Source organism: Pleurodeles waltl, chromosome 5 (assembly GCF_031143425.1).
Source record: "Pleurodeles waltl isolate 20211129_DDA chromosome 5, aPleWal1.hap1.20221129, whole genome shotgun sequence".
Taxonomy (NCBI): domain Eukaryota; kingdom Metazoa; phylum Chordata; class Amphibia; order Caudata; family Salamandridae; genus Pleurodeles; species Pleurodeles waltl.
In genome coordinates, this window is record NC_090444.1 from 1,449,380,471 (window position 1) to 1,449,406,656 (window position 26,186).

The 26,186-nt window shown below is 48.9% G+C and overlaps 1 pseudogene; it reads right to left on the reverse strand.

Annotated features, from left to right (window-relative positions):
* Positions 1-24,381, reverse strand: part of LOC138297123 (small ribosomal subunit protein uS8-like) — a 57,960-nt pseudogene extending 33,579 nt beyond the window's left edge.
* Positions 24,382-26,186: the final 1,805 nt, after the last annotated feature.

Here is a 26,186-nt window from a genome sequence, read left to right on the forward strand (position 1 = left end):
TCTGTGAAACAGAGGTGCCTTTGTGGGGCCATGGGTGTTGTGTGATGTGTGTGACAGTGTGGGTGTTGGGTGGTGTGATTGGGTGTGCGTAGTGGAGTATGTGTGGGATGTATGTGTGTCTGTGTATTTGTCGCAGTGGTCTTGATGTCTGTCTGGTGGCAATGATTTGTATTCATAAAGGGTTGTGGGTGATGTGGGTGTATGTTTTATAGTGGTGTGAGTAGGTGGGTGTGGTGTGTGTTTGGGTGTCAGGTGTATGTTGTTTGAATTAGCCAATGTTGTGTAGTTTAGTATTTGGGTGTCCATTCTGAGTGCGGCGGTTTGTACCGCCAATGGTTTACCGCCGTTGAATGTCCGCCATGGTGATTCGTGAGTCATGATGTGGTGGGCATTGTTCTGTTGGTGTAACAGAATGGGTGTTGGGAGCGCCACTTTAGCACTGACCTTTGGGCAGGCGGATTTGTGTATGTGGCTGTAGTCTGTCGGTTTGTTGTGTGTGTGTCGTAATATGCAGAACGGTTATCTGCCAGCACGGCGGTATGTTGGCGGGCGTCAGCGTGGCGGTAAGTGGGATTTACCATCAATGTTATGAGGAGGGTGAGGAGACCACGTGTGAGTGACTTCATTTTGTTTTCTTTTAGTAGAAGCACCCATTTTCCTTAAAGAAAAAAAAACATGATTTTCAAAAGAAAAATTTAACCTTTAGGTTTCATATTTTAAGAGTAGGCAGTGGTTAATGGGACCACTACCTGTTCTTAGTTATTCATTTATTTTTTTAACATCCTCAAAGGGGAAAAAGGTCCCATGGGGGCTCATCTCATTTGTGAATGGTTACCACTAGCTTTCAGTAGTTAGTAAAAATGTAATGTTTTGCAATGCTAATTTGCGTGCAATCATTATTAATACATTTCACTGCAAATCAGTATTTTGAAGGAATGCCCCAAACACGCCCCTTACAAGTACCGAATTTCAAACCCAAATTACGATTTGTTAACAAGTTACCAATTTGCAATTGTGTTTTTTTATATTGGAAACGCTCAGATTTTTTTAATCGGTCCGCTTGCGGCTTGTGGCTCTTCTGTCAGAAATATGCTATACTCTGCAGTGCAAGAGATAAATGAATACACCTTTATTTTATATTTCACTTCAAGGAATCCTTTGTTTCAGTACAAAGTCTTAGGTTCTCGGAAATTTCGTGATTTAATAATTATAAATATTTAAGGTATTTGGTCTTTATAAACGTTTCTCTGTGTTGGCTTCCCATACAGGAAGAGCAGCGGGATTTTAAATGATCCTTCAACTGTCGGAATCAGATTTGAAAAAAGATTATTGGTTTTCTGTCAGAACCATTGCACAGCTAAACCCTGCACTTGATTACTTTGTATGATGGCTTACGGTGTGCATTCTCTGGAGTAAAGGCAATATTGTCACTGACTTCACGTGAATTACCGGTCGTGCAATTTCAGACAGTAAAGGTTAATCTGTAATAGAATTCTTTCTGGAATACATGCATTTTTCAGCAGTTATTTTGGTATGATTACTTTGGCGGTACTGATCAATAAACAATGGTGATATACATTAGCCTTTGCTGCTCCTTGATCACACCATTCATGGCTGCTTTGTTTCATTTCTAAAATTGCCTGTCTATTCATTCATTCACGCTCCAATTTGACGTTCTTGAAATGTAAGGTGCTTGCAAATTATATACGCAGTTGGTTATATGGCCCCTTGAGCCAGCACATGGTATAAGTCTGTGCTGCCCATTCAATCTTGGTCATTTTTCGGTGTTTAAGAACTGTAAATAGGCAGGCAAAAATATACACGTAGTTAATTACCTTCAATGTGTCACTTTACCAATCTCGAGAACATTCAAAACCATGATATCTGTGTGCAGTTTATGAAGTCGTCCTCGATCCCATGAAATGAAGAATATTTGCAACCCATTCCTCAGAGAAAAGCAGGAGGATTGCTTGAATGTATTCATTAATAATACATAACAAATATTTGTAAGGTATAGTTACAAATCGCTAATATTTGACGAATAACTGAAATTAAATGGAACCATAAAAAGATTTGAAGTTCGAACTACAGTATAAATGAGATAAAAAAACAATGGCCATCCCCCCACCAGTACATGGTGTTTCTAGAATGGAAAAGTCCACTGCATGGTAAAGGAAGTGAACCCCTGCCCTGAGTGGCCAACTGTACCATTGTCTGGATTCCTAATGCTGATTTTTTTTGCCAGACATGCTTCATGCATTTGTGCCATGACAAGGCCTGTCTCAAGGATTTCAGTCTCGTTGGACCAGAAGAGGCACGCAAAACACTACACTTTTAGCGGTGGAGGGCAACTGCTTTCACCAGGAGTTAAGCAGCATGAGTGTGGTGGTGGCAGCATACCATGTTGTCATCAGTAGGAATGAACATGTTCTTTTCACATCGAAAGCACAAGCTCTTTGACCTGTTGTAATCTATCTGTGGCCTTTTAACCACACCCACTGCATGCCCATCACGATCACTTGTTCTTGTGCTTGCCTTTCAAAAATCCTTTGTTATCATTGGTAAATGCTTTACGTTTGTCCCTCTTTGGAGTGGTTTTGTTTCCGCCTTGGACACCGACCCTGTTCCCTGGTTAATTACCCGTTTGCCGATACGTTTGACGGCAAGCAAACTTCTTTTCCTCTTTGTGTCTCTCCTTCGTGCTCATGGCAGCCATGGCGCTTTTTTAAGCGTCTCGCTTATGTCAACTGTTTTATGTTTCATTTTCAATTTATGTGGCAAGCAAAGGCCATTTAGCAATTTACAAGAATAATATCTCTAACTCTAGCAAACGCGAGACCCATTGCATTGCAAATGTTTGTTATCCAGTGTCACTGGAAGAAGGCCTACAGGCTCACTCACCTTTTTTTTTTTTTAAGTTCCACTGCTGTGTGCTTAACTCACTCTTGACCTACATCCATTTAATTTAAAGTTCTGCGCAGCCTAGGAATTTGACGCTCTACTAGATGTATGTGCACCTCGGAAGGGTAAGGTATAGGAAGAGAGTAGTGCTATGCAGTACATGCATGGTGTGTGCGTGTACAAGATGTATGTATTCCTGCAAGGGATACATTACATGAGAGATGTAGTGCTGTGCAGTGTGTATGCAGTGGGAGCATGTGCTAGTGTTGTGACCTATGCACTTAGTGAGTGTGTGTGCTGGCAGTGTGAGTGTTTGCAGATAGCACATAACAACAGGACAGATAAACTATTGTACTAAGCAGTGTGCACAGGATGAATGTGTGGGCTGAATATGTATCTTTGAATTCATAATGCATGGAGGTAACAGAACAGGATAGTGCATGTGCTATGGTACCTTACATGGAGGATCCTGGGGCCCATTGTGGGAAGTCCAGGCCTGCCTGGTGAAGACACAATAAGTAGAACAATCCCCTCAGACAGATTTGTGAATACTATGGCCCATATTTATACTTTTTGATGCAAAACTGCGCTAACGCAGTTTTGCGTCAAAAAAATTAGCGCCGGCTAACGCCATTCTGAAGCGCCATGCGGGCGCCGTATTTATTGTAATGACGTTAGCCGGCGTTAGCTGCCGGCACCGTCTGGTGTGCGTTAAAAAAAACGACGTACACCAGGCAGCGCCGGCGTAGGGGAAAATGGAGCTTGGGCGTCAAGAAATGGGGCAAGTCAGGTTGAGGCAATTTTTTCGCCTCAACCCGATTTGCGCCATTTTTTTTCACTCCCAACCCCCATAGAAATTACTCCTGTCTTAGCAAAGACAGGAGTCATGCCCCCTTGCCCAATGGCCATGCCCAGGGGACTTCTGTCCCCTGGGCATGGTCATTGGGCATAGTGGCATGTAGGGGGGCACAAATCAGGCCCCCCTATGCCACACAAAAAAAAAAAACACTTACCTGAACTTACCTTAATGTCCCTGGGATGGGTCCCTCCAGCCTTGGGTGTCCTCCTGGGGTGGGCAAGGGTGACAAGGGGTGTCCCTGGGGGCATGGGAGGGCACCTCTGGGCTCCTTCAGAGCCCACAGGTCCCTTAACGCCTGCCTTTTGCAGGCGCAAAAAAAAGGCGCAAAAGCGTCCGTGCGTCATTTTTTTTGACCCGCCCACTCCCGGGTGTGAATTTTGCCCGGGAGTATAAATCCGACGCACATGCCTCGGAGTCGATTTTTTAGACGTGAACGCCTACCTTGCATCTCATTAACGCAAAGTAGGTGTCCACGCTAAAAAATGATGCAAACTCCATGGACTTTGGCATTAGACGCGTCTAACGCCAAAGTATAAATATGGAGTTAGTTTTGCGTAGAAATTGCGTAAAAAAAAACGACGCAATTCCGGCGCAAACGGAGTATAAATATGCCCCTATATTCCTATGAGGTTGGTCGACACACTGGAGGATGCTGTACATGTCAAAAGTTTGTTCTTTGATTCTGTGATAGATCACAGGTTAAGGGCCTGGACACAGCTCAGGAAGGGAAGGGGGCTGATAAAGAAATTATAAAGAGTTGGGCTGGGAGCCAAATTTTAGCCTTTTGATGCATACATCACTGTGGCTGACATCCTGGCGTGAACTCCAGTCACTCTCATGGCCTGTGTTCTGGAACTATTACCTTTAGAGTCTCTCCTGCTGTGGGAGACAGCCTTTCAATGGGAAGAAGAAAGAGTCTACACATAAAAAAGAGAACCCCAACGTAAAAATTAAAAAACCCAGACCGTAAACCACATTTGGTGTCTGGAAATAGACTATAAGAAGGGGGCGTTGAGACCCCAAAATATGTCATCTGCCAAGCAGCCAGATGTGAGGAGTCGAAGTTCTACAAGACTTCTACTTGTGGCCAGGACTGGGGACGAAGGCTTGTTAGTTTCCCTACTGAGTGAGGGGAAATCACCCAGGCAAACAAGCCCACCTGCCATGGAGCCGGGACCACAAGGGCCTGCTTGCTTGCCAAGTCGAGTGTGGCCTGTGAGGAAGAATAGAGCATCAGCGTGAGTGACGTCCAGTGGGGAGCCTTGTTGAGAGGACTCAAGAGGCAAAGTGTAAGGAGACGGCTGTGCATCCAACGAATTGTTGCCCTTTTGCAGGATTGACTCATTGACTCCCTGATACTAGATGAGGGCTGCTGGGGACTGAGCCGTGAATTGAGTTGTGTGCTAAGCATGTGGCATTCAGGCCCATATTTATACTTTTTGACGCAAAACTGCGCTAACGCAGTTTTGCGTCAAAAAAATTAGCGCCGGCTAATGCCATTCTGAAGCGCCATGCGGGCGCCGTATTTATTGAATGACGTTAGCCGGCGTTAGCCGCCGGCGCCGTCTGGTGTGCGTTAAAAAAAACGACGTACACCAGGCAGCGCCGGCGTAGGGGAAAATGGAGCTTGGGCGTCAAGAAATGGGGCAAGTCAAGTTGAGGCAATTTTTTTGCCTCAACCCGATTTGCGCCATTTTTTTTCACTCCCAACCCCCATAGAAATGACTCCTGTCCTATCAAAGACAGGAGTCATGCCCCCTTGCCCAATGGCCATGCCCAAGGGACTTCTGTCCCCTGGGCATGGTCATTGGGCATAGTGGCATGTAGGGGGGCACAAATCAGGCCCCCCTATGCCACAAAAAAAAAAAAAAAAAACACTTACCTGAACTTACCTTAATGTCCCTGGGATGGGTCCCTCCAGCCTTGGGTGTCCTCCTGGGGTGGGCAAGGGTGACAGGGGGTGTCCCTGGGGGCATGGGAGGGCACCTCTGGGCTCCTTCAGAGCCCACAGGTCCCTTAACGCCTGCCTTTTGCAGGCGCTAAAAAACGGCGCAAAAGCGGCCGTACGTCATTTTTTTTGACCCGCCCACTCCCGGGCGTGAATTTTGCCTGGGAGTATAAATCCGACGCACATGCCTCGGAGTCGATTTTTTAGACGTGAACGCCTACCTTGCATCTCATTAACGCAAAGTAGGTGTCCACGCTAAAAAATGACGCAAACTCCATGGACTTTGGCGCTAGACGCGTCTAACGCCAAAGTATAAATATGGAGTTAGTTTTGCATCGAAATTGCGTCAAAAAAAACGACGCAATTCCGGCGCAAACGGAGTATAAATATGCCCCTCAGTACCCTGCATGCCAGAGGAGATCACTGTGAAAGTGACATTGGAAACAAAGAGCCAAGATTTGCGTGGACTTTACTGGCAACCCTATATGCCAGGAATGGCTGCTGTGGTATGGGTGGCTGCATCGGAGAACCTATGCCTTGGCAGTGGAAACTGTGGTGACTTTGTATACCAAAAGGGGCTGACAGTACTGAGTCTTGCCGAGGTCCACCTGTCAACTGGCAAAAATGAAGTTGGGACCTGCAAATCAAAGCTGAACACCAAGATGTGCCTCCTGATCAGCCCTGAGGACTTTAGAGGGTGTTGAGAGGATTTGGCTCTGTTGCTGGGACCTCCACGGGAGTGTGTAACTGATTACAAATGTTGTAATACTTTTTTGCGTAGAAATAAAATACTTATTTGTAATATAAAAACAAGCATTTAGCTGGAGTATTTGTGAGTGAAGTGCCGAATGGGTACTTGGCCCAGTTACTCGGGATTCATAGTAGGCCAATACCCAGGACATCAAGAGCAGAAGATCTCAAACACCATGGTTGTACCCAGTAGGCTTTTCATGCCCTGTGGCCCACTGAAAGGGGTTCTGATAAGTGTAACTTACGTTCTAGTTGCCCTTCTATGAACCTCAAAAGCAGTATTGCTCTTTAGTGTCTATCTCACAAGGAGGGTACAAAGATGTCAGCACATTTTATCAGACCTGTTAGAGTTAGATTGGCTTGCCTTGGACACCAGAGTGAATCTACAATACGCTTTCCACAAACTCATTGCTGCTTATCTACATAAGACAGTGTATCTCATTAAACCCCCAAACTACCAAAGATTGAGATTAAGAACTACCAAGGCCTGGATTAATTATTTTTTTGGTGCAATGCTTTGGTTACTGTACTCCACTCAACACAGACCCGGGCACCATGATATATGCAGTAGTGCAGGGATCCCAAATTCTGCAATCCTGTGCTAACCACAGTTCTTTCTTTCAATTCACTACAAGCTAGATTTGTTTTTAGTGCTCACGAGTGCCAAGATATTCTCAGGCTACAAGTCAGCATGTGCAAAATTTCTCACTTGCTCGTGTGGTTTCTGGCAATGAAGGCACTAATACTGTGCCGCTCACATGCGTCAATGCACTTCGAGTAGATTTTCTACTCGAGAAGCAGCTAAAAATACTCAAAAGGCATTTCCAAGTGGATTTTCTTCTCCAGTGGACTGTTTGTTATCTTTGAATGTGAGAAGCCCCTTTTTTACCTTTCTTTCCCCAACAGGAAAGAAGTGCCCAGAGACACCAACTTCTCATTCCTGTCTAGCAGCTCCTCCCATTGCTTTCTCCATCTCTTGATCATTTTTCACTTGGATTTGGAAGTGGAAGGATCACTCTCTTTTTCTGCTGGATATATATCTTTGGATTTAAGGACTTTGGGCCTCATTCCAATTGTGGCGGTCAGAGGATCGCCAAACTCGTGTTGGTGGTCAGAGCGTTGTGCTCCAGGCGGTCCGACCACCCAATTACACCCCTGGCGGGTGGACCGACCAAGGGGCAACCGTCTTGGCTGAAAACATAGTTCCAAACAGCAATATGGTGGTCTGAGTTGTATTCAGCCAGGGCTGCACTGAACTCAGCAATGCCTGGCTAATTACAACTCCCCTCACTGGCAGCCTTTCCATGGCAGTGTGACTGCCATGGAAAGGCTGGCTGTGAGGGCGTACTGGGAGACACGGGGGGGGCCTGCCCAGCAGCTTTGGAATGTGCACCATCTGATTTGCAGATAGTGTGCATTCCGAGGGTGCTGGTCATCCCCTCTGTGCTGCGATAAGGGACTTGCCTCCTCTAAGGGAGCTGACTGCTATCTCGTAGCATTGTTCCTGCCAGTCTGACCAGTGGCAATGGTCTATTGCAACGTTTCCACTGGTCAGACCAACGGGAACATTGTTATAGGGTAGGTGGGGAATGCTACCGCCATGGCCATGGCAGTGGTGTCCTCCCCACGAGCTTACAAAAACTCTTAATAAGGCCCTTTTTACACAAGTAAGTTAAAAAACGATGGCCCTCATTACAACCCTGGCAGTCGGTGATAAAGCAGCGGTAATACCGCCAACAAGCTGGTGGTAAAAAAAATGGAATTATGACCATGGCGGAAACCACCCACACAGACACCCACTTTAACACACCGACCGCCAGGGCGGTAGCAATAAGCACCGCGGCGGTAGTCGCCAACAGCCAGGCGGAAGACAATGTACCGCCCACTGTAATAGAAGAGACCTATCCGCCACCTTTTCTGGGGTTGTACCAACAACATCAAAAGCACGGCAGAAACAGATCTCAGAAGTCAAAGGACTCACCTCTGGAGACTCAGGGAAGAACCACGCCACCTTGGAGCCCAAACTGCAGGTGTTCCCCATGCTGGTCTACCTCCTCCTACGCCAGGAATACCAACGCTGGCAACAACGACCATGGTGAGTACTACCGCCTAGCACACAGGGGCGGGGGGAGGAAAAAGGGAGTGACACACACATGCAACATGCAGCACCCCCACCCCCAACAGCATACACACAAACAGATGCAACAACATTACACATCCACCCGTACCCCTAAGGAATAATGCAAGGACAAAAGGAAGTGATTGAAGTGAGTGTAATAAGATAAGATACTAGAAATACATCCACAAAAATCAAATCAGTATTTACATATATACAAATGGAGGGACACTGCCCAGTCCATAACGTATGTAGGCCACAGGGCCACATCACATAGGCCAAGGCCTCACCTTACTCCTGCATCAAGATGGAGAGAACACTGCTGGGGCATCAGGTCAAAAATACACAGGCACCTCATGGGGATGGGAATTTGGGGGGAACCTCAGCCGGAAGATGGTACAACACCACTAGTCCTGGAGGGGGCAACATGTCCTGTGCTCGGTCCTGGGGAGTGCAAAGCCACAGTCTCTTAAGTGGGTGGTTTGCCCACTGCTTGGTCCTGGGGAGTGCAAAGCCACAGTCTCTCAAGTGGGTGGTTTGCCCACTGCTTGGTCTTGGGGAGTGCAAAGCCACAGTCTCTCATGTGGGTGGTTTGCCCACTGCTTGGTCCTGGGGACTGCAAAGCCACAGTCTCTCTAGCGAGTGGTTTGCCCACTGCTTGGTCCTGGGAATTGCAAAGCCACAGTTTCTCTAGTGGATGGCCTCTCCACTAGTTCTGGAGGGGGCTTTGTGCCCAGGTGGCAGTGCCGTTGCTGGTGTCGGTGCTGTCAGTGGTGAGGGGAGGCTCCAGACCTTCCCCTGCAGCCTCGGACGGCTGCCCACTGGGGATGATGCTGCTGGCAGTGGTGCTGGTGGCGGTGCAGGCAGTGGTGGGGGGAGGCTCCAGCCCTTCCCCTGCAGCCTCCGACGGCTGAAGTGCCATGGTTGGTGTTGGGGACTCAGATTCAGTCCCAGCACCAGGCCTCCTGTCCTTCCTGCCTGTAGGGGCAGGCCCTTTGTCCTTGCTATCTGGTGGTGCCTCTTGCCCTTGCCATCTGCAGGTGGTTCCATGCCATCTGGTGGTGCCTCCTTGCCGTTGCCCTTGCTATCTGGTGGTGCCTCCTTGCCCTTGCCATCTGGTGGTGCCTCCTTGACCTTGCCAGCTGGTGGTGCCTCCTTGCCCTTCCCCTTGCCAGCTGGTGGTGGCTCCTTGCCCTTCCCCTTCCCCTTGGCAGCTGGTGTAGACACACTGCCAGTGCTAATGGGTGTTTCCTTGGAGCCTCTCACACCTGCAGTAGCTGCCGAAACTACTGTGGACATAGACAGGGTGGCTGAGGTGCTAGCCTGGATTCTGCCCTGGCCCAACGTGAAGGACGGGGGGAAAGGGGAAGGGAAGAGGTAAACAGGGGAGAGAAAAAGCTTCTTAGGGACACTGGGGTGGAAAGAGTGTTAAGGTTTGGGAGTGGAGGAAGAGGGAATGGTTGTTGGAGGTGTCTGTCTGCTGTGTTTGGGTGCAGGTGCCTGGGCTGGATGTGGTTGTAAGCTGGATGGCTGTTGGGTGTCTGAGTGCTTGCGTTTGTGTACTGTGGAAGGAGGGGGCACAGACACAGTGGGAGAGGACACAGGGGACGTGTGCATTGATGTGTGGGTGGTGTAGGAAAGTATCATCTTGCCTGGCATGTTACCCCCATTTTTACATGTATGTCAGTTTGTTTTTGCCTGTCTCACTAGGATCCTGCGAGCAAGGACCCCAGTGCTCATAGTTTGTGGCCTGAATGTGTATACCTGTGTAGTGACTACATGTGTCACTGAGTCTCTGTTAATCAGAACCTCGGTGCTTATGCTCTATCTGCCTTTAAATGTGTCACTATAGGCGAGTGACCACTATTACTAATTTCAATTGGCACACTGGAATACCCTTATAATTCCCTAGTATATGGTACCAAGGTACCCAGGGTATTGGGGTTCCAGGAGATCCCTATGGGCTGCAGCATTTATTTTGCCACTCATAGGGAACGTAGACAAACCTTTATACAGGACTGCAGCCTGAGTGAAATAACGCACATATTATTTCACAGCCATTTTCACTGCACTTCAGTGACTTATAAGTCACCGATATGTCTAACTTTCACTTGCTGAAGGTTAGGTGCAAAGTTACTAAGTGTGAGGGCACCCTTGCACTAGCAAAGATGCCCCCACATAGTTCAGGGCCATTTCTCTGGACTTTGTGAGTGCGGGGACGCCATTACACACGTGCACTACATATAGGTCAATACCTATGTAGCTTCACAATGGTAACTCCGAATATGGCCATGTAACCTGTCTAAGATCATGTAATTGTCCCCCCATGCCAAATCTGGTATTGGGGAGCCAATTCCAGGCATCCCCGGGGCTCCAGTATGGACCCCGGGTGCTGCCAAACCAGCTCTCTGGGGTTTTCTCTGCAGCTACTGCTGCTGCCACCCTACAGACAGGGTTCTGCCCTCCTGGGATCTGGGAATCTCAGTCCCAGGAAGGCAGAACAAAGAATTTCCTCTGAGAGAGGGGGTTACACCCTCTCCCTTCAGAAATAGGTTTTAAAGGCTGGGGAGGAGTAGCCTCTCCCAACCTCTGGAAATGCTTTGAAGGGCACAGATGGTGCCCTCCTTGCTTACGCCAGTCTACACCGGTTTAGAGAACCCCCAGGCCCTTCTCTGGCATGAAACTGGACAAAGGAAAGGGGAGTGACCACTCCCCTGTCCATTACCACCCCAGGGGTGGTGCCCAGAGCTCCTCCAGTGTGTCTCAGACCTTTGCCATCTTGAATCCAGAGGTGTGAGGGCCCTCTGGAGGCCTCTGAGTGGCCAGTGCCAGAAGGTGACGTCAGAGACCCCTCCTGATAGGTGCTTACCTGACTAGGTGGCCAATCCTCCTCTGAGGGCTATTTAGGGACTCTCTAGTGGGCTTTTCCTCAGCTTACGACTTGCAAGAATTCACCAGAGTTCCTCTGCTACTCTCTCTTTGACTTCTGCCAAGGATCGACCGCTGACTGCTCTAGGACACCTTCAAAACTGCAACAAAGTAGCAAGAAGGCTACCAGCGACATTTTAGGGCCTAATCCTGCTGTCTTTCTCAACTGTTTCCTGGTGGTGCATGCTTTGGGGGCTGTCTGCCTTCATCCTGCCCTGGAAGCCATGAAGAAATCTCCTGTTAGTAATGGAATCGTCCCCCTGCTCCAGCAGCCACCAAGATTCAGCATCACCGGTACACTGGGGCCCCTCTCTTCCTGACGAGCGTGGCCCCTGTCCAGCAGTCCAACTGTCCAAATTTGGAGGAGGTAAGCCCTTGCCTCCCCTCTCCAGACAGTAATCCTGTGCACTGCATGAACTTCAGCTACAAGGGCTTCAGTGCACATTTCCACAAACTCCTTCATGCACAGCCAAGCCTAGGTCCCCAGCACTCTATTCTGCGATGCTCAGCTCCCTGAGTTGATCTCGGGTGTCGTGTGACCTTCTTTTGCAGTGTTGAGACGACCACTGTGTTCAGACTTCTTTAACACATGTTTAAGTACTTCTGCGGGTGCTACCTTCTTGTGCATGGGCTCTCTGCGTTGCTGAGGGCCCCTTCTGTCTCTTCTCCCAAGTGGGGACATCCTGGTCCTTCCTGGGCCCAGACAGCAGCCTTTTTCTTAAACTGCAATCCTTGCAGCTAGCAAGGCTTGTTTACAGTATTTTGCCAAGGAAACAACTCTGTATCCTCCAGCCCTCTGTGTGACATCTTCTACATGAAGGAGAAGTTCCTATCGTCTTTTGTTGTTGCAGAATCGTCAGCTTCTTCCATCCATAGGCAGCCATTTTGCACCTTTATCCAGGGTTTAGTGGGCTCCTGCCCCCCCCGGCCACTTTCACGACTCTGGGTCTTGGTCCCCTTCCTTTGGAGGTCCTCAGGTCCAGGTATCCATTTTCAGTGCTTTGCAGTCTGTTGTGGTCTTTGCAAAATCCTTTATCACTACTCAAGTGTGTTTCTGGAGAAATAGCAGTACTTTACTCCTACTTTCCAGAGTCTTGGGGTGAGGTATCTTGAACACCCTTAGTGTTTTCTTACACTCCCGGCGACCCTCAACACTACACTAGGCCTGGGGTCCCTAAGTGGTTCGCATTCCACTTTCTTAGTATATGGTTTGTGTTGCCCCTAGGCCTTTTGCATCCTATCGTATTCTACAGTGTTTGCACTACTTTTCTAACTGTTTACTTACCTGATTTTAGTTTGTTTGTATGTTTTGTGTATTTTACTTCCCTCCTAAGGGAGTATATCCTCTAAGATATTTTTGGCACATTGTCACTAAAATAAAGTGCCTTTATTTTTAGTAACTCCCAGTATTGTGATTCTTATGATATAGTGCTATATGATATAAGTGGTATAGTAGGAGCTTTGCATGTCTCCTAGTTCAGCCTAAGCTGCTCTGTTATAGCTACCTATATGAGCCTAAGCTGCTAGAACACTACTAATCTACTAATAAGGGATCCCTGGACCTGGCACAAGGTGTAAGTACCATCAGGTACCCACTATAAGCCATGCCAGCCTCCTACAGTCACCCCACTGGGATCCCCCCTCTTGTGCAAGTCCTATCTGTGCTCCATTTCTTGGCCACTGGCTCCTTCCAAGTGACAGTGTGCTTGGCAGCAGGAATGTCTCAGCCAATGTTCTCAATAGTGCTGACCAGAGTGTTGTCTGCCCTGATGAAACACATGCCCAGCTACATTGATTTCACCCAGTGGAAGATTTGGCCACAGTGAAAGCTGACTTCTATGCAATGGGACATATCCCCAACATCATTGGGGCAATTGATGGTGCACACATTGCATTAGTACCCCCCCAGAGAAATGAACAGGTGTTCAGAAATCCAAAGAGCTTTCACTCGATGAATGTGCATATAGTGTGCCTGGCGGACCAGCACATTACCCATGTCAATGCAAAGAATTCTGGGTCTGCGCATGATGCCTTTTTTTTTTTAAATATATTTTTATTAACATTTTGCTATTACAACGTTACATATTTATTCATTTCACATTCACTTTTATATCTGCTTCTTATTTTGTACTTTTTCGCTTATTGCTCGATCTTTATTAACAGTCGTTTTATTTCTCTTTATTCAACCAGTTACTCTTTTACTTATTCAATCACTTTTCTTTGTTACAGCTCTTTGTTCTGCATAAGCAATAGTCAAGCAACAGGTTTAAACCCCTTCTTCCTTGTAACTTGGAATAATGATATAGAGGGTTAGGTGCCACCCAATTGGGTGTGGGAGGAAGGAGGAAGAGGCGGGAATAAAAAAGAACAGGCCACACAGGGCCAACCATGCGGCTATGTGCAAATGATTTTTATAGTTGTTGAACTGAAGGTGCTATGCCAGATCCATTTTTTTTTATTTTTTATTTTTTTTATTTTAATTTTAAGCAGGGGGTGATATCGACCCAGGGCGCAGGGACGCGCCGTGTAGACGGAGGGGCACGCACACTGCCTATCATGTTCGATGGCGAGGTGGGGATCCACGGCCCAGCTGCCTTCAGGCCTCTACACTTAATGAAAGCCACGTGGAGGTCGGGTTTGTTCTGGGCGCCTATCTATGTGCTACAATCGCCTGGCTCCGACCTCGGCGTGGGTTGGGAGTCGCTGGTTTCACTTGCTGGGTTCACCAATCTCCTAATTATGCTCTCCCAATTCGTCACTAAGTTCTCCCACCCCGGAGCTATGGGAACCCGGCGGATACTCCTGGCTTCTTCTGCTTTTAGGACCTGTAATTCAGCTCTAGCCCACGTCAATGTATCATTCTCCCAGACAGTCAGTAAAGGACAACCCGCAGCTTTCCAGCCCCTTGAGATTAGTCTCTTATATAGTGCCAGGGTGAGGTCCAAAAAGCGCCCCTTCACTTTTCCACGGAGTGCCGTTGGTCCAAGGCCCAGCAAGCACATCTCGGGGCTGGGTCTTAACTCAATCTCAAGCAATTCAGTTAAGGTAGTCAACATTTCCTTCCAGCCAGTCTGGATCACCGGGCAAGTCCAAACCATGTGGTCGAAATTCGCCCCACCCCCCCGCACCTCGGGCAGGTCGCTGGAGATCCACCGTATATACGGAACAGCCTGTGGGGTGTGAGGTATGTTCTATGCAGGTAATTATATTGAAGGTACCTTAAGCGTGTATTACGGGACACCATCCGGGGGTAAGCCAGTATCTTTTTCCACTCTGAGTCTGTGAGTTCTCGACCAACCTTGCCCTCCCAGCCTCCTCTCAGTGAACGTAGGGGGTCTAAAGCTGCCTCAACCTGGGACCGATATATCTTGGTGATGAGACGTGTTTCCTCACCTAATGTCATCAGTGAGTGCAAGACCCCGTGTGTGTCAGGTTCCGCATTTGCCGTGTCCCAGTGAGCCCTAAGGGTATGTACCAGTCTCCCGTACAGTAGAAACTGTCCACCGGGAACACCCTCCTCCATCAAGTCAACAAATCCCCTCAGGACTCCCTCTTTGAAAAGTCCTCCCACTACTTCTATTCCCGCTGCTAGCCAATGACTGAGTCCCATACTTCCCGGCCCCCTCCCCCTGGGTTCTATAGCAAGTACTGCCAGCGGCAGAGCTGGAGAATACGGGTGACCAACTCCTACTCTTTTCGTGCATCTTTTCCAACATCCTATTGCCACTTTTATCATTATGTTGTTCCCAGGGAGAGTTATCTTCCTGTTTGCCATGTTTGCCGCAATCCACGCCGTATCAATCACTCCCTGGGCCGTATATAAATCCAATTGGCCCCGACCCGTAAGCCACCCGGCTATCCACTGCAATTGGGATGCAAGGTAATATGCCTCAAAGTCAGGTGCCCCCAGGCCTCCCGCTTGGGGAGGCCTGCAGATGGTCACGAGAGTGGTACGTCTTCGCCCACTATCCCAAATTAGTTCTCTAAGCAATGTGTTCAGATCACGGAACCATGCCCGGGGTATTAGCAGCGGTAAATTGGCAAAGTAATAGAGCAGCCGGGGGAGCATGATCATTTTGGATAGCGCCACTCTAGCCATCACTGACAATTTTAAAGAGCGCCAGAATGTTACTGATGATCTCAGCGAACGAAGCTCTCCACCTAGGTTACCCTCTCTTAGGTCAGCCATACCATGGTAGATCTGGATCCCCAAGTATCTAAATGTACGCGGAGCCCATTTCAGGTCCACCGGGCACGCTATGGGGCGACCATATCCAGACGTCAGGGGGAACACATATGTTTTATTACGGTTAAGTCTTAATCCTGATACTAAACCAAATTCCTCAAGTACGTTCAGGGCCCAGGGGAGTCCACTCGCCCCGTCTCTAAGGTATATCAAAATGTCGTCTGCATATAGCGAGATAATGTGATCCCCTGGTCCCCACCGAATCCCTCTGTCCGCTCCTTCACCTCGCACCCACGCCGCTAAGGGTTCCATCGCCAACGCGAACAACAATGGAGACAGGGGGCATCCCTGTCTAGTTCCCCGATACACTGGGTAAGCAGCTGAGACCGTCCTACCCGTCTTGACCCTTGCCAATGGGGACGAATATAACAGGTCCACCCAGGCAACCCAGCCACCACCCAGGCCCATTTTTAACATTGTCGCCCTCAAGTAATCCCATCTGATCGAGTCGAAGGCCTTTTCAAAGTCCACAGCTAGTAAGGTCCCGGCTGGTGGCTTCGCCTCATCAGGCATATGCATTATAGAGAAAATCCGCCTAAGATTCAAGGAGGTGCTGCGACCAGGAATAAAACCGTTCTGGTCAGGGTGCACCAGGGTCGGCATAAGGGGCAGTAACCGATTAGCTAGTATCTTACTCAAGATCTTAAAGTCGCTATTTAGCATTGATAGTGGTCTAAATTCTGTTACCGATGGATCACTAATGTTTGTTTTTGGGAGCGGCACAACCAATGCTTCACGGAGCGTGGAAGGGAGCACCCCATTCTTTACCGCCTCCATATACATTTCCTTCAGTCTGGGAGTTAATAAGGATTTATACTTTTTATAAAAATCCATCGGAAGACCATCTGTGCCCGGGGTCTTCCCAGGAGCCAGCTGCGTGATTGCTTCGTTTATCTCTTCTGCAGTCACTGGACCCCCCAGGCCGGCCCCGTCCTCCGGGCTCAAAGCCGGCAGAGACATCCGAGTTAGGAAACCATCAAGGATCCCCACCTCCAAGTCTGTGGGCTTCCTATACAAGTACGTATAATAATCTTTGAATGCGTCGTTAATGGATTCTGGACTAATTCTGCGTGTCCCACCCCTGTCCAATACACTTGCAATAGGACCACTATCACCATTCGGGCGCACTAGCCATGCCAAAAGTCTACCGGATCTCCCCTCCTCTGATTGCATGGATACCAAGTATCTTTGCACACTGTGGCATCTAAGACGCTCTTCTATTCGGGAGTGTTCCCTACGCGCACTCTCGTACTCTTCATCCGCTTGTCTTGTGGGGCCCTGTCTCAACTCCCCCTCGTGGATGACCTTCTCCAGTGCGTTTAATTCTCTCTCAAGTGTACGTTTTATCCCCACTGACTGTCCCAGACAATGACCCCGCGTCCCCACCTTGAGTGTCTCCCACTCTATGCCTCTGGAGGAAGTGGATCCCCGGTTATCCTCTATGTGTTCCTCTAAGTAGCTTTGTACCCCCTCCCTGTACGCTTGGTCCTCCAAGGCCGACGGAAGCATTCTCCATGCCGGTATAGGAGGTCTGTCCCGAGATACATTCAATGTCATCAATAGAGGATTATGATCAGATATTATGCGGGCAAGGTACTCCGCGTGGGTCATATTTCGGGCCAGCCCTGCTGTGCAAACTATTCTGTCGATTCTAGTATGTACCTGGTGGAGGCCCGAGTAAAACGAATAATCCCTGGCAACAGGGTGTTGTAGCCGCCAAGCATCCACCAGTCCCCAGGCGTCCAGCCACTCTGCTAGTTTTTTTGCTGCTTTAATTGATGTTGCTCCCTGCAGTGGGGGGTTAGACCTATCTAGGTCGATATCAAGCACTGTGTTAAAGTCTCCTCCTATTAGTACTTCCCCCGTGCATTGACGAGTGAGATGCCCAGACAGGCCCGTCATGAATAATGCTTGTTCCTGGTTGGGGGCGTATATACAACTCAGGGTCAACTGGAGCCCCTGTAGTTTCCCTTCTAGAATGACAAATCTTCCCTCCCTGTCTATGTTGGAGGAATCTAGCACAAATGGAACTCCCGCTCTAATCCAAATTAGGGTTCCTCTTGCGTAAGCTGAATATTCTGTGGCAAATACCTGACCCCTCCATCTCCTCCGTAATTTCTCCCCCTCTCCGGGCGCGAGGTGACTCTCCTGTAGCATAGCTATATGCACCCCTCTTCTTTTTAAAAAGGAAAGAATTCTATGTCGCTTACTCGGAGTGCCCATCCCCCTAACGTTCCAGGTCATAGTGTTGTAGCCCCCCATCGTATTCTTAGAACCCGTTGTACATGGAGTCTACACGCCCCCGGCCCCGGCCAAGCCCCCCAGAAGCTTGCACCTTCATTATCATCAGCCCACATCGCACATATAGCCGGTATAACTAATAACAAAAAAAACCAACTCCCCTTCCCCAGGGCGCCTCCAAAACTGTAGGCTGCCCAATAAGTCCTACAACACTGCAGATCACACAAACACATCAAGTCAATACTCGCCGGTGAGGGTTGACAGGCGAGAAACAGGTCCGGGGGGGCGGCCAAGTCCGGAGGGGCCACCGTACTTCTTATCTTGACTCGCCTTTCAGCGCCGGTGCGGGTTCTGTTTAGATCAGTTCATCAGCCGTTTGTGGGGTTACCTCCGGTGCACTAGTCGATCCCCCAGAGCCCTCGGGCGAGGACACCACTATGTCTTCTGATTCCTCTTCAGAGACCGCCGGCGGAGACGATTCCACTCCCATCTTGGCTGCCGCTTTTAGGGCTTCTCTCTTTCCAGTCTCCCTTTGTGCCTGCGTGGGTGCTAGCCGTCGGCCGCCCCCTGGCCTTCTCCCTCTCAGGGCCCGCCGGGACCCTCCCCCACCGCGGCCCCCCGGCGCAGGCCGCGCCGGGCCCGACCCCGAGCTCTCAAGCCACTCCCATGCCTCCTCCGGAGTCTGGAGGAAAGTGGTTTTCCCCTCCACAATCACTCGTAGTCTTGCTGGATAGAGCAATGAGTACTGTATCCCTTCTTCTCGTAAAGTTCTTTTAACGGCCAGGAAGGAGGCACGCTTGTTTTGGACCTCCAAGGTGAAGTCAGGGAACAGTGTTGCTTCGCCATTGGCCACATTAAACGGACCCAATTCCCTGGCTTTCTGCAGGAGGATGTCTCTGTCTCTATAGTGCAGGAGTTTAGCAATTACAGCCCGGGGCGGTCTGCCAGGGGCAAGCGGTCTAGCCGGCATCCGGTGTGCACGTTCCAATGAATAAAAGGGGGTCAGGCATCCTGGTGCCACAACCGTACTTAGCCATTTCTCCAGAAACTCCACCATGTTAGTCCCCTCGACCCCCTCAGGGAGACCCACCACGCGAATATTGTTTCTCCTGTTTCTGCCCTCTGCGTCCTCAGCTCGCCGTTCGAGCTTCGCCACTCTGTCTGCCAGAGAGGTCACCTCCGCTGATACCTCTGCTTGTTTTGGGACAACTTCCTCTAGTGTTGCTTCTGCCTCCTTTACTCTGTCGGCCAATTTGTGGTGGTCGGCTCTCAATAGCCCCACCTCTATCGCCACCTGATTAATGTCACGCTGTAGAGTGGATTTGGTGTCCTCAATGGCACCCAGTATCTTGTCCAGGGTGTCCTGAACCTTGGTTTGTGACTGGCTCTGTGTGGTCAGCTCGTTGTCCGCCATTGGTATCAGTGTCATGGGTTCCATGGCTTTGTTCTTGTGTCTGCCCTTTGAGGGCATTGGATATGCAGAGGAGGGCGTCTCAGCGAGGCCGGCGCGCTGTGCAGGTAATTATACTGCCTGCTGTTGGCCTGCCCGTTCACCCAATCTGTTGCCGTCAAGATCTCAGGTTCTGGTCGCTCTAGGAGGAGTCTCAGACACCATGCCAGTCATCCCCAGCTCGTTGGGCCACAGTAAGCAGGTGCGCCCAGGATCCTCGATGTCGCCGTGTAGCTCGCCTCCGCCGAGCGTCCCCACCAGCGGCGCAGTCGGAAACAAGGTGGTTTGGATCGGGTCGGGGGTGGCGCCTCCCCCAAGACCGCGCCGCCCTGCGCGGGAGGGGCAGCCGCGGCAGGCCCCCAAGGCCGCGCCGTCTCCAGCAGCCAGGAGGGACCCCAACCCCGGGCAACAATGGTGCGGCACGTCGCACGTCCCAAGCCCGCGGCCGCAGCCCGCCAGCAGGCCCCCGGGCACGATCCCCGCCGGGCCACACGAATCCGCAGGGGGCCACCCCCGGGGCAACGGCCCCTCGCCAGTGGCCCCACTCGTAATCGCCGCTCACCTCCTCCTTCGCTCCGAGCCAGCGGCACCTCAATTCAGCGCGGGGCGGCCCCGCCCGTCAGCTAGGCCGCAGCCGCTCCGCAGCCCCGATCGGCCCCGGGAACCCAGGCGCTCACCCCGGGGGCCAAGCCGCGCCGCCACCGTCTCCCCACGTCTTCAGCAGTCGTTACGCTCCACTTTGAGCGCGACACTGCCCGCCCCAGCGCGTCTAGGCATACATTTGAAGTCGGCCCCTCCGGAGCCGAGCGGTTAAGCGTGCGCCATGCTCAGCTCCGTGGCCACGCCCCTGCGCATGATGCCTTTATCCTGAGGAATAGCAGCATCCCATATGTGTTGGCTTAACTCCAGAGGCACAGGGTGTGGTTAATAGATGAGCCCATGGTCCTCACCCAATATATGTTGGTGTATGGGGTTGGCCCTAAGGATTAGTATCTGGCTAACACGTATCCCTCTGTATTGGCAGGTGATTCTGGTTACCCCAACCTCTCATGGCTACTGACCCATGTGAGGAATCCCAGGACAAGGGCAGAGGAACGTTACAATGAGGCACATGGGCGAACAAGAAGAATTATAGAGTGAACCTTCGGCCTCCTGAAGGGCAGGTTTTGGTGCCTTCATCTAGCAGGTGGTTCCCTGTGCTACTCACCCAAGAAAGTCTGCCAGATCATCGTGGCATGTTGCATGTTGCACAACCTTGAATTACGTCGCCAGGTGCCTGTTCTGCAGGAGGGTGAGGCTGGAGATGGACGTGTGGCAGTGGTGGAGCCTGTGGACTGTGACGAAGAGGAGGCAGATGATGAGGATGTGGACAATAGAACATCAATCATACGACAGTACTTCCAGTGAAACACAGGTAAGACACTGTAACTTCACCTTTCATTGCAGTTTTGTATAGTACATTTTCACTGTCAGGCTGATATTCCCACTGCTATGCCACTTACTGTACCCTTTGACATGTCTATTTACATATATCTGTGCCTGGTTCATTGACTGTAGCAAAATACAGGTCATACCTATGTATTCATTACTGTACAGCTGAATTGCAATGTCCACATATTGTTGAACAAATACATAGTTCAACCACTTAACAGACTCAATACTTGTATTTTTTACAAGGATGTTTATTTATTTGCTAATAAGTGAATGGGGTATTGCTATAGGCTTGGGGGTGGAGAAGGAGAGTCCAGGTAAGAGTTCAAGTCTATTTGTATCACAGGTGTATTGTCCAAGAGGGCATAGGAAGTGGTGCAATGGCAGTTCAAGGTGGACAGGGTGACAGAGTGGGACACAAGTGTGACAATCAGGAGAGTCTTATTTCCTGGCGGGGGTCTTGGCAATATTCTTTGGCTTATGCCTGAATCGCAAGGACCGTTTGTGGGGTGGTTCTCCTTATGTGGGGGGTGGGGTGCTGGTGGCCTGTTGTTCCTGTGGCGGGGCCTCCTGTCCAATAGCTTTGGCAGAGGTGGAGGGCTGTTCATCGGTGTGGCTAGTGTCAGGGGCCCATTGGTGTAACACTACATCCCTCATGGTGTTGGCCATGTCTGCCAGCACCCCTGCAATGGAGACTAGGGTGGTGTGGATGTCCCTCAGGTCCTCCCTGATCCCTGGTTACTGCCCCTCCTGTAGCCGCTGGGTTTCCTGCAACTTGGCCAGTATCTGGCCAATCGTCTCCTGGGAATGGTGGTATGCTCCCTGGATGTTGGTGAGTGCCTGGTGGAGAGTCGGTTCCCTGGGCCTGTCCTCCCCCTGTCGCACAGCAGTCCTCCCAGCTTCCCTGTTGTCCTGTGCCTCTGTCCCCTGAACCGTGTGCCCACTGCCACTGATCCCAGGTCCCTGATCGTCCTGTGTTTGTGGGGTGGCCTGGGGTTCCTGTAGTGGTGGACACACTGCTGATTGACGCGTCCTGGGGACAGAGGTATGGGTCTGCTGGGTGGGTGCTGTGCTGGTGTTTCCTGAGGGGGGAGGCTCTGTGGTGGTATGGGACTGTGCCTGGGTAACCGACTGTCCGGATGTCCCTGATGGGCCAGGTTGGTCATCCTGATCAAGGTGTGCAGAGCTCCTCTCAGCACTGTGGGCCTCTTCTGAGGGGGGACTGAATGTTGCTGGCACCTCCTCTCCGGTGATGTTCGTTTGGGGACAGGTGGTATGTAAATGCAGAGTTATTATTTCTGCATGTGACATTTTGTGCATGGGTGTGCTGCCCTGTAAGGTTGTGATTGCCCTGGCAGCTTAGGCTTGTGTGAGTGGTGATTTGGTTAGCTAGGTGATTGCCTCAAGTGTGCATGCTTTGGTCATGGGTGTCCATGTAGGTCTGTAACGGGTTTCCATGCATTGGTGTTGCATGCAGGGCTTGGTAGTTGGAGGGGTGGGTGGTGATGGTGGGGTGTACGTGAGGTGGTAGAGTGATGGGAGTGAGGGTAAGGGTGGGGGTATGTGATGGCATGCATGTAGGTAGGTGATAGTAATAGAGATTTGACTTACAAGAGTCCAGTCCTCCTGCTAAACCTGCCAGGCCCTCAGAATGCAGTATTGCCAAGACGTGTTCCTCCCATGTTGTTAGTTGTGGAGGAGGAGGTGGGGGTCCATCGCCAGTCCTCTGTACTGCTATCTAGTGTCTTGCAACCACGGAACGCACCTTCCCACGTAGGTCGTTCCACTTCTTCCTGATGTCATCCCTTTTTCTGGGGTGCTGTCCCACAGCGTTGACCCTGTTCACGATTCTCCGCCATAGCTCCATCTTCCTAGCAATGGATGTCTGCTGCACCTATGATCTGAATAGCAGTGGCTCTACCCAGATGATTTCCTCCACCATGACCCTTAGCTCCTCCTCTGAGAACCTTGGGTGTCTTTGTGGTGCCATGGGTGTAGTGTGAGAAGTGTGTGTGAGGGTGTGTTAGGTAATGTGTTGGGGTGTGTGCTGTGAGGTGGATGGATGGTGTATGGGTGATGGTGTTCTGTGGCTCTGGTTGTGTGGGTGCTCTTGCTGTATCTCTCTCTAGTGGCAATTATTTTGAGTCGTAAAGGGTTGTGGGTAATGAGTGTGTGTGTTTTATAGTGGTGTGGGTGTGGTGTGTGTATGGGTGTCATGTGTGTGTTATTCAAATTGTCCAATGTGGTGTTGTTTTGTATGTGTGTGTGTATTTTGAGCGCTGCGGTATGTACCGCCAATGGTTTACCATGGTTGAATGTCCACCACAGTGATTCATGGGTCATAATGTTGTGGGCGTAGTTCTGTTGGCATAACGGTTTGGGTTTTGCTACTGCCATTTTATCACTGCCGTTTGGGCTGGCGGACTTATGTGTGTGTCTGTAAAGTGTCAGATTGCTAGGTGTGTGTCATTATTTGAGTAGCGGTAAACCACCGCGGCGGTCATATGTTGGCGGTAGTCAGCATAGCGGTAAGCAGGACTTACCGCCAATGTCATAATGAGGGCCTATGCCTTTGTACTTGTATTTGATTTTTACATTTCATCGTAGCGGGTGGCCTGGAGTTTAAGTAGGGGCTTAGTTATTTTTTGCATTTCATTTTTCACTTTTTGTAAAGCAAAATGTTGCACAGTTCAGTACCTTTTCTCCATATTTGTTACATTTGCAATATTCATTTATTTTATTATGTGACCTAGTCTCCCAACTGGCCACCCAGCCAGTAAAGCTAATACTGTTCATTAGTGAATTAAAGACATTCTTCTGTGGTACATGTTTTTAAAACATCATTTAGGGCATTCAAGGCATTGGATTAAATAAAAATGCTGACTAGTTTGTGTATTTTATGTTTTTTCCTAAAAAAGTGTATATGTGGCATAATATTTCAAGCCAGAGGGAGGGTGTGTGCTGTTGTGAAATTTTTACAGATCAGCTAATTTTCATATTTTGCATTGCTTAATTAATGGTAGTGTTATCTTTAGTGTTACCATGCCTCTTTTTTGTCAGTGTGTGTTTGAGTGGGTTTATCATTGGGCACCATTTGTCTTTTGTCTCCATTCCATGCGGCCACGGGACATTTTGTGTAGTCTGTGTCCATAGGCCTGAATGTGTTTTTGGTTTTCCATGCCTCCTTTCTATCTATTGTTGTTTGACCATGAGGTTGGCAGCCATTTTGTGCATCTAGCCAGTGTGTTGTTGCCATAAGCTTGCATTTTTTCTTGTTCTCCAAGTCTCTTTGCTCACCTCTGTTGTTTAACCATGTGACAGGCAGCCATTTTGTGCATCCAGTGAGAGTGTTTTTGTCATAGGCTTACATGTGTTCTTTATTCCGCATGGCTCCTTGTTCACTGTTGTTGTTTGACCACGTGGTTGGTGCCAGTGTGTATTTGCCGTTGGCTTGGATTTGTGCCTCCTTTCTCGCTGTTGCTGTTTGTAGGGCCATGTGGCCAGCAGCCATTTTTGTATCCAGCCAGTGTCCCTTTGCTGTAGGCTTGCATCTGTTCTTTGCTCCCTATGCGTCCTTGCTTGCTGTTGGTGTTTGACCATGTACCTGGCAGCTATTTTGTGCAGCCAGCTAATGTGCTTTTGCCGTAGGCTTGCTTGGATATCATTCATTTATGTGCTTGAAGATCATTGTAGTATATATATATTGTGAATATTATTATGATGAGTAGAGCTTTATATTACATGCATTTATCTGCATTTTTCATTTGCTCTCTCTTGCCTCACAATAGGTTTCTCATACTCCCATAGAAACATCAGCAATTATTTATCAATGTTTTACTTAGTTTATTTTATTTTAATGTTTCATTTTAATTTTGTATTTCATTTTCCTTAAGATTTTTTTAAATTTATTTCATTTTTGATTGTATTCTGATTTTTTTTTTGTATTTTGCCTTGATCAATCCACCCATCAACCATAGGTGCATAATTGCACAGCAGCCCTACTTTTTTAGGCATAATCCCATTTCCTCATTGACACCCTGCCTGCCATATAGTAAGTGCACTGCAGACATATCACCATCATTCATTTTTTACTGGTTATTCCATTTCGCCTTGGACCCCCCTTGCCTGCCATATGCACACACTAATCTTCATTTTTTAAAGGATTATTCCATCTACTCAAGCACCTCCCTGACTGCCAGAGGTGTCTCCTTTAGAATTGACACACATAAAGCAAAGAGCTATATTTGTATGTTGTTTTATTCTGTTTGGAAATGAAATTTTATGATATGGTGGTGTGATTTGACTTTAAAATGGTTGCATAAAATTATATTTATTACCTAAGAAACTAACCATACTAATAATGCCTTTGTCTGTACTAAATCAAAATGCAACAATGCCATGTTTCACTTAATGCTTTTCTTGATTGTTTGCTTTTAGGTGTATAAGAGAAGAAGAAACTCATCCGTAGTACTGACAAACAGAAGGCCTGTCCATTGACGTCTTTCTGCCAGTCTCTTCCCCTTGTGCATCTTAGTGCCACTGTCAACTGAGAGCTTTAAGATGGTCCCAAAGAAAATTGCTCCCAAGAAAGTGGACAATGAGAAGAAGAAGCTTTCCACCAGTGACGTGCGGACCATCATCTTTTTCGGGAGATGTGTGTCTGCTGTACCGACCTCCAGGGATGAATGGTGGCAACAACACTCCTACATCAACAGCACCACCCCAACCTAAGTTCAAAACTTTGTCAGTCAGTGAGACAGCCATTGCAATCATGGTGATGCTGATGAGCTGTGACTTTGAATTGGATATGTCCCTTTCGCAAACTTTTACCCAATTATTACAGGAAATAGATGAAAGGAGACAGCAGCTACAGCCAGCAATAGTAGATATTCATGAAGCTCGAGCAGAAAGGAGGTTGAGCTTCCTGCCGAACAAGAACCTCCTCTTTTAGAAAAACTGGCTCCCAGAGCTCCATTAAGGTAAATTAAGGTTACTACACCATCTTCTCCAAACACCATTTCTGTTGATGATGATAGAGACATGGAGTGAACTAACCCAGAGTCCAGGAGCTGCCAGGAGAGGGAAGGGATAAGAAAAGTGACTAAAAGCCTTATAATTATAGCAGGTTATAAGTAAGACGATAATGAGCCAGTCATTGTGGAAGCTGGCAAAAATCAGTTTGAAGTTACTTCTCCTATTCAACCTCCTCCGAGGGATGTGGCACAGGTAAATACAGTCAGCTTCCATATATTGTAAAGCCCCAGCTGAGACCTGTACCAACCATTACCTCAGTGGAAGTATGCACTGCAGAGAGAA